The 10,361-nt window shown below is 34.5% G+C and overlaps 1 pseudogene; it reads right to left on the bottom strand.

Moving 5' to 3' along the window:
• Positions 1-7,704: 7,704 nt before the first annotated feature.
• Positions 7,705-7,782, bottom strand: LOC118982492 (uncharacterized; annotated as a pseudogene).
• Between the last annotated feature and the right edge of the window lie 2,579 nt (positions 7,783-10,361).

Consider the following 10,361-nt stretch of genomic DNA (forward strand, 5'->3'; position numbering starts at 1 on the left):
AAGACATAAACATTGTAAATATATATATACACCAAACATAGGAGAATCCAAATATATAAAGAAAATCATAGAGGACTTCAAGAAAGATATTGACAGCAACACAATTATAATTGGGTATTTTAACACACCACTGTCAAAAAAGGACAGATCTTCCAAACAAAATATCAACAAAGATTGTGGCATTAAACAATGCCCTAGGTAAAATGAACTTAACTAATATATATAGATCCCTTCATCCCAAAGAAGCTAAATACACATTATTTTCAAATGTGCATGGAACATTTTCAAAGATAGACCACATGATAGGACACAAAACAAGCCTGGACACATTTAAGAAATTTGAAATTATACCAAGCATTTTCTTCAATCACAAGGAACTGAAACTGGAAACCAACCCCAAGGGAATAGACCCAAACACTTAAAATGATGGAGATTGAATAGGATGCTGTTAAACAATGAATGGGTCAAGAATGAAATTAGGGAAGAAATAAAAAAGTTTCTGGAAACAAATAAAAACAAACTCACAACGACCCAAAACTTATGGGACACAGGTTTAAGGCAAGTCCCGAGAGAGAAGTTCATAGCAATACATGCCTATACAACAAAGATGGAAAATTTTGAAACAAAAAAACCTAAACCAAAAAGGAAAAAAAAACCTAACCCTATGCCTACAAGAACTTGAGGCTCAACAACAAAGACAGCCCAGAGCAAGTACAAAGAATGAAATAACCCAGGTCAGAGCAGAATTAAATGACATACAGACTAAAATCACAATTCTAAGGATCAATGAATCCAGGAGCTGTTTTTTTTGAAAAGATAAACAACACAGACACGCCTTTAAGCAGGCTCATAAAGAAAAGAAGAGAAAGGACCCAAACAAACACAATCAGAAATGAAAGAGGAGAGATTAGAACAGAGACCACAGAAATACAAAGGATTGTAAGAAATTACTATGAAGAACTGTATGCCAAGAAATTTGAAAACCTAAGTGAAATGGACAAATTTCTAGAAAAATATAATCTTCCAAAAATTCAATGATGAAGAAATAGAAAGCCTGAGTAAACCAAAAACAGCAGATGAAATTGAAGCAGAAATCAAAAATCTCCTGACACACAAAAGCTCTGGACCAGATGGTTTCACAAAAGAATTCTACAAAGTTTTTAAAGAAGAGCTAACTCCTATTCTTCACAGACTATTCCAAACAATACAAAATAATGGAAGACTCCCAAACTCTTTTTTATGAAGCCAGCATCATCCTAATTCCAAAAACAGATAGAGACACAACAAAGAAAGAAAACTTCAGGCCAATATCGCTGATGAACATAGACACTAAAATCCTCAACAAAATATTGGCAAATCATATCCAATAATACATTAAAAAGATCATACATTATAACCAAGCAGAATTCATCCCAAGGATGCAAATCAGTATTCACAAATATTCAATATTCTCAAATCAGTAAATGTAATACATATATTGCCATATATGAGAGACTTACAGCCAACGTCATACCCAATGGGCAAAAGCTGAAAGCTTTTCCACTAAAATCAGGAACAAGACAAGGTTGTCCACTTTCACCACTTCTATTGAGTATCTTATTGGAAGATTTAGCCACAGTGATCAGACAAGAAAATAAAATAAAAGGCATCCAAATCAGAAGGGAGGAAGCAAAACTGGCACTGTTTGCAGATGGCATCGTAGTGTACATGGAAAATCTTATAGACTCTACCCAATAACTGCTTGACCCAATAAATGCATTTGGCAAAACAGTGGGATACAAAGTCAATATCCAGAAATCAAAGGCATTTTTGTATACCAATAATGGAACAGCAGAAACAAAAATCAAGAAAAAAATTCCATTCAATACAGCAAAAAGAAAAAATAAAATATATGGGAATACACTTAACCAAGGAGGTAAAAGACATGTATGCAGAAAACTACACAACACTGAAAAAAGAAATCAAGGAAGATTCAAACAATTGAAAACATATACCATGTTCATGGATTTGAAGAATTAACATCATCAAAATGTCCATACTACCTGAAGCAATTTACAGATTCAATGCAATACCTATGAAAGTACCAATGACATATTTCACAGACAAGAACAAACACTTTCAAAATTTAAGTGGAACCATAAAAGACCCTGAATAGCAGCTGAAATTTTGAGAAAGAAGAACAAAGTAGGAGGGATCACGATACCTGATATCTAAGTGTATTACAAGGCCACTATAATCAAAACAGCCTGGTACTGGCATAAAGAAAGGCACATAGACCAATGGAACAGAACAGAGCCCAGAAATAAACACAAGTCTCTATGGTCAGTTAATATTCGACAAAGGGGGCAGCAACATAAAATGGACTAAAAATAGCCTCTTCAACCAATAGTGTTGGGAGAACTGGACAGCTACATGGGAAAAAATGAAACTCCAGCACCAGCTTACACCATGCACCAAAATAAATTCAAAGTGGATAAACGACTTAAATATAAGCCATGACATCAGTAAAGTCCTAGAGAAGAACACTGGCAGGAAAATCTCAGATATTTCATGAAGCAACGTTTTCACTGATATGTGCCCTAGAACAAGGGATATAAAGGAAAGAATAAACAAATGGGATCTCATCAAAATTAAAAGCTTCTGCATAGCAAAAAAAAACAGCATTAAAATAAAAAGAGAACCAAGTATATGGGAAAACATATTTGCCAATGATACCTCAGACAAGGGTTTAATTTCCAAACTATACAAAGAACTTACACGACTCCACTCTAAGAAGATAAGCAACCTGATTAAAAAGTGGACAAAGGACTTGAACAGACATTTCTCCAAGGAGGACATACAGAGGATCCAGAGACATATGAAAGGATGCTCAATATCACTAGCTATCAGAGAGATGCAAATTAAAACCACAATGAGATACCACTTCACACCAGTCAGAACGGCCATCATAAAGAAAGCAAAAAAGAACAAGTGTGGGAACAACGGTTCTGGAGAAAAGGGACCCTAATCCACTGGTAGGATTGCAGACTGGTACAACCAGTGTGGAAAACAGTATGAAATTTTCTCAGAAACCTAAAAATAGTCCTGCCTCTTGACCCAGCAATTGCACTGCTGGGATTAGATCCTAAGACCCCTAAAACACCAATCAAAAAGAACCTATGGATCCCAATGTTCATAGCAGCACAATTTATAATAGCCAAGAGTTGAAAGCAACCCAGGTGCCCATCAGTAAATGAATGAATCAAAATATTGTGGTACATATACACAATGGAATTCTGTGCAGCAGAAAGAAAGAAGGAGCCCCTACCCTTTGCAACAGCATGGATAGCAATGAAAAGCATTATGCTGAGTAAAATAAGCCAGCCATTGAAAGACAAATACCATATGATCTCACTTTAACAGGAAGCTAAACAACAAAACAAACAAGCAAGCAAAATAAAAACAAAGACACTGAAATAGAGAACAGGTGGACAGTGACCAGAGAGGAGGGAATTTCAGGGGGAAAGGGGAAGGATTTACAGGAACAAGTATAAAGAACACATGGACAATAACTAAGGGGGGGTGGAAATGGGAGGGAGGTGGGGAGCATGGGGGCGGGGCTGGGATTGGAGTAAACACCAGAAAACTGTACTTGAACAACAATTAAATTTATAAAAAGTTATCCAAATTGGAAAGGAGGAAATAATACTGCCATTGTTTGATGATATGAAAGCATATATAGACATCTTTAAACATTCCAACCTCTGAATTATAGGGGTACCAGTAGAAGAAAAGAAACAGCCACAAGTGGAAAACTCATTTGAACAAATAATAAAGGAGAACTTCCCCAGTCTGGCAAAGGAAATAGACTTCCAGGAAATCCAGGAAGCTCAGAGAGTCCCAAAGAAGTCCCAAGATGGAACACACCAAGGCACATCATAATTACATTAGCCAAGATTAAAATGAAGAAGAGAATCCTAGAAGCAGCAAGAGATAAGGGGACAGTCACCTACAAAAAAGTTCCCATCAGGCTGTCAGCAGATTTCTCAAAAGAGACCTTACAGGCAAGAAACAGCTGAAAGGAAGTATTCCAAGTCATGAAATCCAAAGACCTACACCCAAGACTGCTCTATCCAGCAAAGCTTTCACTTAGAATGGAAGGGCAGATAAAGTGCTTCTCAGATAAGCTCAAATTCAAGGAGTTCATCATCACCAAGCCCTTATTACATGAAATGTTAAAGAGACTTACCTAAGAAAAAGAAAATTAAAAAAAAATATGAACAGTGAAAGGACAGCAAACTCACAGTTACTAACAACCACACCTAAAACAAAAGCAAACCAAGAGGACAGCTAGATAAGGAATGGAAGCATAGAAATGAAGGACAAATGGAGTCTTAGCAACAAGGGAGAGGGAGGAGGAGAAGGGGGGAGAAGATACAGAAAATAAGTAGCATAGATGGTAGGTAATAAAATAGATGGGGGGCAAGAATAGTAGGGGAAACATAGAATCTGAAGAAGTTGAGACATGTGGTCATAAACTAAAGGGGGGAATGGTTCGGGAGGGGGTGTGCCCGGTAAAGGGGAATGAAGGGAGGGAATAGAACAACTGTAATGGTATAATCAATAAAATATATTTAAAAAAAAAACTATAAACTCCACCTTCAAACTACTCAACCTAATAAGAAAATTTGGAAAAACGGCAGCATACAAATTAATATTCAGAAATCAAAGGCATTTTCATACACTAACAATGAAAAATCAGAATCAGAAATCTAGAAAAATTTCTTTTTGCTATAGCAACAAGAAAAATAAAGTACCTAGGAATAAACCTAGTCAAAGAGGTGAAAGTCCTGTACTCAGAAAACCACACAACACTGAAGAAAGAAATTAAGGAAGATACAAACAAATGGAAACGTATACCATGTTCATGGATTGGAAGAATTAACATAATCAAAATATCCATACTACCCAAAGCAATTTATAGATTAACTGCAATACCTATTAAAGTACCAATGGCATATTTCAATGCCAGATGGCATACCCGATATAGAACAAACATTGCAAAAATTTATATGGAACCTTAAATTACCTACAGCAAGTTGGGAAAGGAGAACAAAATAGGAGGGATCACAGTACCAGATGTCAAATTATAATACAAGCTCACTGTAATATAAACAACATTATATTGGCACAGGAACAGACAAATAGACCAATGGAACATAATAGAGTCCAGAAATAAATGCAACATTCTATGATTAATTCATATTTGACAAAGCTTGCAGAAGGATAAAGTGGAGCAAAATATTTTATTCAACAAATGGTGTTGGGAAATCTGGATATCTACACGCAAAAAAATAAAACTTGACCACCAACTTACACCCTACACAAAAATAAATTCAAGATGGATGGAAGATTTAAATATAAGTTGTGACACCATAAAAGTCCTATAGTATAACATAGCCAAGAAAATCTGATATCCCATGCAGCGATATTTTCACCAATATGTCCCCTAGAGCAAGAGACATAAAGGAAAGAATTAATAAATGGGATCTCATCAAAATAAAAAGCTTCTGTACTGCTGAAGAAAACATTATTGTTAGATAATGAAAAGAGAAGCAACCATATGGGAAAACATATTTACAGATGATACTTCTGACAGGGTCTGATCTCCAATGTATATAAAGAACTCACAGAACTCCACTCCAGGAAGACAAAAAACCCAATAAAAAATGGGCAAGGCATTTGAACAGACACTTCTTCAATGAGGACATACAGAGGGCTCAGAGACATATAAAAAGATGCTCAAAATCACCAACCATCAGAGAGATGCAAATTAAAACCACAATGGGATACCACTTCCCACCAGTCAGAATAGCCATTGAAAACAAATCAATAAACAGCAAGTGTTGGAGAGGTTGTTGAGTAAAGGAAACACTAGTGCACTGTTCATGGGGATTCAGACTGGTGCAGCCACTGTGGAAAGTAATATGGAATTTCCTCAGAAAACTAAAGATGGAACTGCCTTTTGACCTGCCAATTCCATTGCTAGGACTATCCCTTAGGAATCCTGAAATGGCAATTCAAAAGATCTAATACACTCAATGTTATTAGTGCTACTGTTATTGTGCTAGTATGAACATTGTAGCGCAATGTTTTTTCACAATAGCCAACTGCTGAAAGAAACCTAAGTTCCCATCAGTACATGAGTGGGAAAAAAAAAAAAAACTGGTACATTTACACAGTGAAATACTATGTAGCAGAAAGAAGGAAGGAGCTTCTATCCTTTGTGACAGTGTGGATGGAGCTGGAGATCATTGGGCTAAGTGAAACAAGCCATGCAGTGAAAGAGAAATACCATATGATCTCGCCTATAAGTGGAACCTAACCAACAACAACAACAAACCAAGCAACCAAAATATAACCAGTGACATTGAAATAAAGAACAATCAGACAGTAATCAGAGGGGAGGAGGGAGAAAGACAATAGGGGATAATTGGTTAGGCATCAAGGGACATATATGATATACACATGGACAAAATCAATGGGGTGGATTCTAGGGTGGGAGACAGGAATGGATTGAGCAGGAGGGTGTGGTGGGGTGAAAATGTATTTGAACAACAATAAAAAAAATTCTCTAAATAAACAATAGACCTGAATTGGGTAGCTTCGAAGGTGAATTTACCAAATTTTATAGAAGAACTAATACCTATTCTTCTCAACATATTTTTAAAAATTCAAAAGCAGGAATGACTTCCTTGCTTATTTTATTAGGCCAGCATTATCATAATTTCAAAACAAGATAAAGGTACTAAAATAGATTATAGGGTAATATCTCTAAATAACATAGATGCAAAGTCCTCAAAAATGTATTAGCAAACCAAATACTGTAATACATAAAAAAGATTATACTTCATGATCAAGTGGTATTTATTTCAGGGATGCAAGGTGAATAGAATATGCATAAATCAATAAATATGATATGCCACATAAATAAAATGAAGGATAAAAACTATATCATATTTATATCAATATCATATCAATATATGCAACCAAACATTTGAAAAAATAGCATGTATTTATAATAAAATTTTCAACAAAATGGAATAGTTTGAGTGTATGTCAACATAATAAAGGATGTATATGACAAAACTATAATTAACATCATACTTAATGGAGAAAAAGTACATTTTTTCCCTTAAGATCAGGATCATGATAGAGATGGCTACTATCACCACTATGATTCAATTTAGTACTGGAAGTCCTAGGCACAGCAATCAGACAAGGGGAGGAAATAAAAGTAAGAAAGTAGTAAAACTAACATTATTTACATATGACATAATGTTTATATAAAGAACCCTAAAGACTTCATCAAAGAACTCCAAGAAGTGAAAAGTGCAGAATACAAAATAAATATTCAGAAACTGGTTGCATTTTTATATGATAATAAACTATCAAAAAACTAAAAAGAAGAAAACGTAAAACAATAACATTTACAATTTCATCAAAAATAAAATACCAGGCACTGGCTAGTGTGGCTTAGTTGGTTGGCGCATCATCTTGTAACCAGAAGGTTCTGGGTTTAATCCCTAGTCTGGGCATGTACAATTCCTATTTTGGGCACATGCAATCCCTAGTCCAGGCATGCACGGGAGGAAATCAGTTGATGATTCTCTCTTGCATCAATATTTTTCTCTCTCCCTCTCTCACTAAAAACAATGAAAAAATGTCTTTGGGTAAGATAACATTATTAAAACATTTTTTAAATAACAAACTATAGAACTGATCCCTGAAAAGTATGAAATTTCCTCAGAAAACAAAAAATGGAACTGTCTTTTAATCCAGCAATTCCACTGCTGGGATTATACCCTAAGAATCCTGAAACACAAATCCAAAAGAACCTATGCACCCCAGTGTTCATAGCAGCACAATTTACAATAGCCAAGTGCTGGGAGCAACCTTAATGCCCATAAGGAAATGAGTGGGTCAAAAAACTATGGTACATTCACTCAACGGAGTTCTATGCAGCAGAAAGAGAGAAGGAGCTTATACTCTTTGTGACAGCATGGATGGAAGTGGAAAGCATTATGCTGAGTGAAATAAGCCAGGAGATGAAGGACAAATACCATATATTTTCACCTTTAACTGGAACATAATCAACAAAAGAAAACAGGAAACAAAGTATAACCAGAGACATTGAAATTAAGAACAACCTAACAATAGCCAGAGGGGAAGGGGAGACAGTGGTTAGAGGGTTTTCAGGAACTACTATAAAGGACATATGGACAAAACCAAACGGGAGGGTGGAAGCAAGGGAGGGAGGTGGGTATGGATGGGGTGGGGAAAAATGCAGACAACTGTAATCGAACAACAATGAAGTAATTTTAAAATTAATAAATAAAATATTTTTAAAATAAAAAATAAAATACCTAAGAACAAATTTAACCAAGGAATTAAAAGATCTATACCTGAAAATTACACAAAAATTTTGTGTAATTTATTGTGTAATTTATTACACAAAAATATGTATGTAATACACTCCATCCATTCAGTATTTTATTAAATACTGAAGAAAACATTAAAGAAGATACATATATATAAGCATGTAACATGTTCAGGATAGAATGAATTAACACCTTTAAAAAATATCCATATATCCATACTACCCAAAACAATCTTCAGATTCAAGGTAAATCCTATCAAAATACTAACGGCATATTTCACAGAACTAGAAAAATATATATCTGACATTTATATAGAACTACAAGAAACCCTGAGTAGCCACAGAAATAGTGAGGAAGAGGAACAATATGGGAGGAATTATGCTAACTGATATCAAACTGTACTACCAGGGCTGTAGTAATCAGAGCATTATAGTACTGGCATAAAAATGAACACATAGATCAATGGAATATAACAGATATCCTGGAAACAAACACATGTCTGTATGTTTAAATAAGGATTGGCAATGGTAATTAGAACATAAATAGTGTAAAGACTATCTATTCAATAAATGTTGTTGGGATATTTGGATGCATACAAGAAAAAAATGAAATGGACCATCTTCTTACACCAAATACAAGAATAAACTCAATATTAATAAAGACTTAAATTTTAGACTTGAAACCAAAAATCTTCTTGGAGAAAATAACAGAAAATAAAATCTCTGACATCTCTCTTAGGAATATTTTTTCTGATATATATTCTCAGGCAAGGAGAACTAAATAAAAAGTAAACAAATATGACTACATCAAACAAAAAAAGCTTTTTCACAGCAAAGGAAACCATCAACAAAATGAAAAAAATAACCTACTGAATGGGAAGAAATATTCACCAATCACACATCTGACAAGGGCTGAATATCCAACATTTATAAGAAACTTATACATCTCTACATCAAGATAATGAATAATCCACTTAAAAATGGGCAGAGCACCTGTAGAGACACTTTTCCCCACAGGACACACAGATGGCCAATAGACATATGAAAAGTGCTCATTGTCTCTAATTATTAGAGAAATGTAAATTAAAACCACGATGAGGTATCACCATACCTCTTGTGCAGTGTTAGTTTGAAATGTAGATTGGTGCTGCCACTATTTAAAACAATGTAAAAAGTCCTTAAAAAATTAAAAATTTAATTGTTGTGATCCAGTGATGCCATTTCTGGGTATTTATATGAAAAAAAACCCAAAACACGTATTTGAAAGAATATATGCACCACTATATTCATTACAAACTTAATAGCAATATTTGAAACTAATCCAATCCAAGTACCCATCAACTGAAGATTGGATAAAAAAGTGGCATATATATATATATATATATATATAATATCCATATATATGAATATTAGTAGGTAATAAAATGAAATCTTATCATTTTCAACACTATGGATGGACTTAGAGAGTGTTATACTAGTTAAGTAGGCCAGTCAGAGAAAGCCAAATACCATTTGATTTTACTTATATGTGGACTATGACAGACAAAATAAATGAACACATAAAATTGAAACAGACTCATAAACACAGAGGCCAGACTTGTGATTGCCAGAGGGTAATAAGATTATGTGACTGGGTGAAAGAGGGAAGTACAAATTGGTAGTTCAGAGTGCAGCAGCATAGAATAGTGTCAAGGATGTAAAGTATAGCATAGGGATATAGTCAATAATATTGGGATAGTATGTATGGTCCCAGGTGAGTACTGGAAATATCAGGTGGGAACAACTTATAAAATATATGATTGTCTAATCACACTGAAAACCAATACAAAATAATGAAGATTTTATATTGGTGTTAATATTTAATATTTTTCTGTTAAGTTTATAATACTGATATTGAGTTTTGTTGGAATTTAGATGCTCATTGTACTTCTCCTATTCTCTA

Source organism: Sturnira hondurensis, unplaced genomic scaffold (genome assembly GCF_014824575.4).
Source record: "Sturnira hondurensis isolate 20B ecotype Veracruz unplaced genomic scaffold, ASM1482457v3 Scaffold0025379, whole genome shotgun sequence".
In the NCBI taxonomy this organism is placed as follows: Eukaryota; Metazoa; Chordata; class Mammalia; order Chiroptera; family Phyllostomidae; genus Sturnira; species Sturnira hondurensis.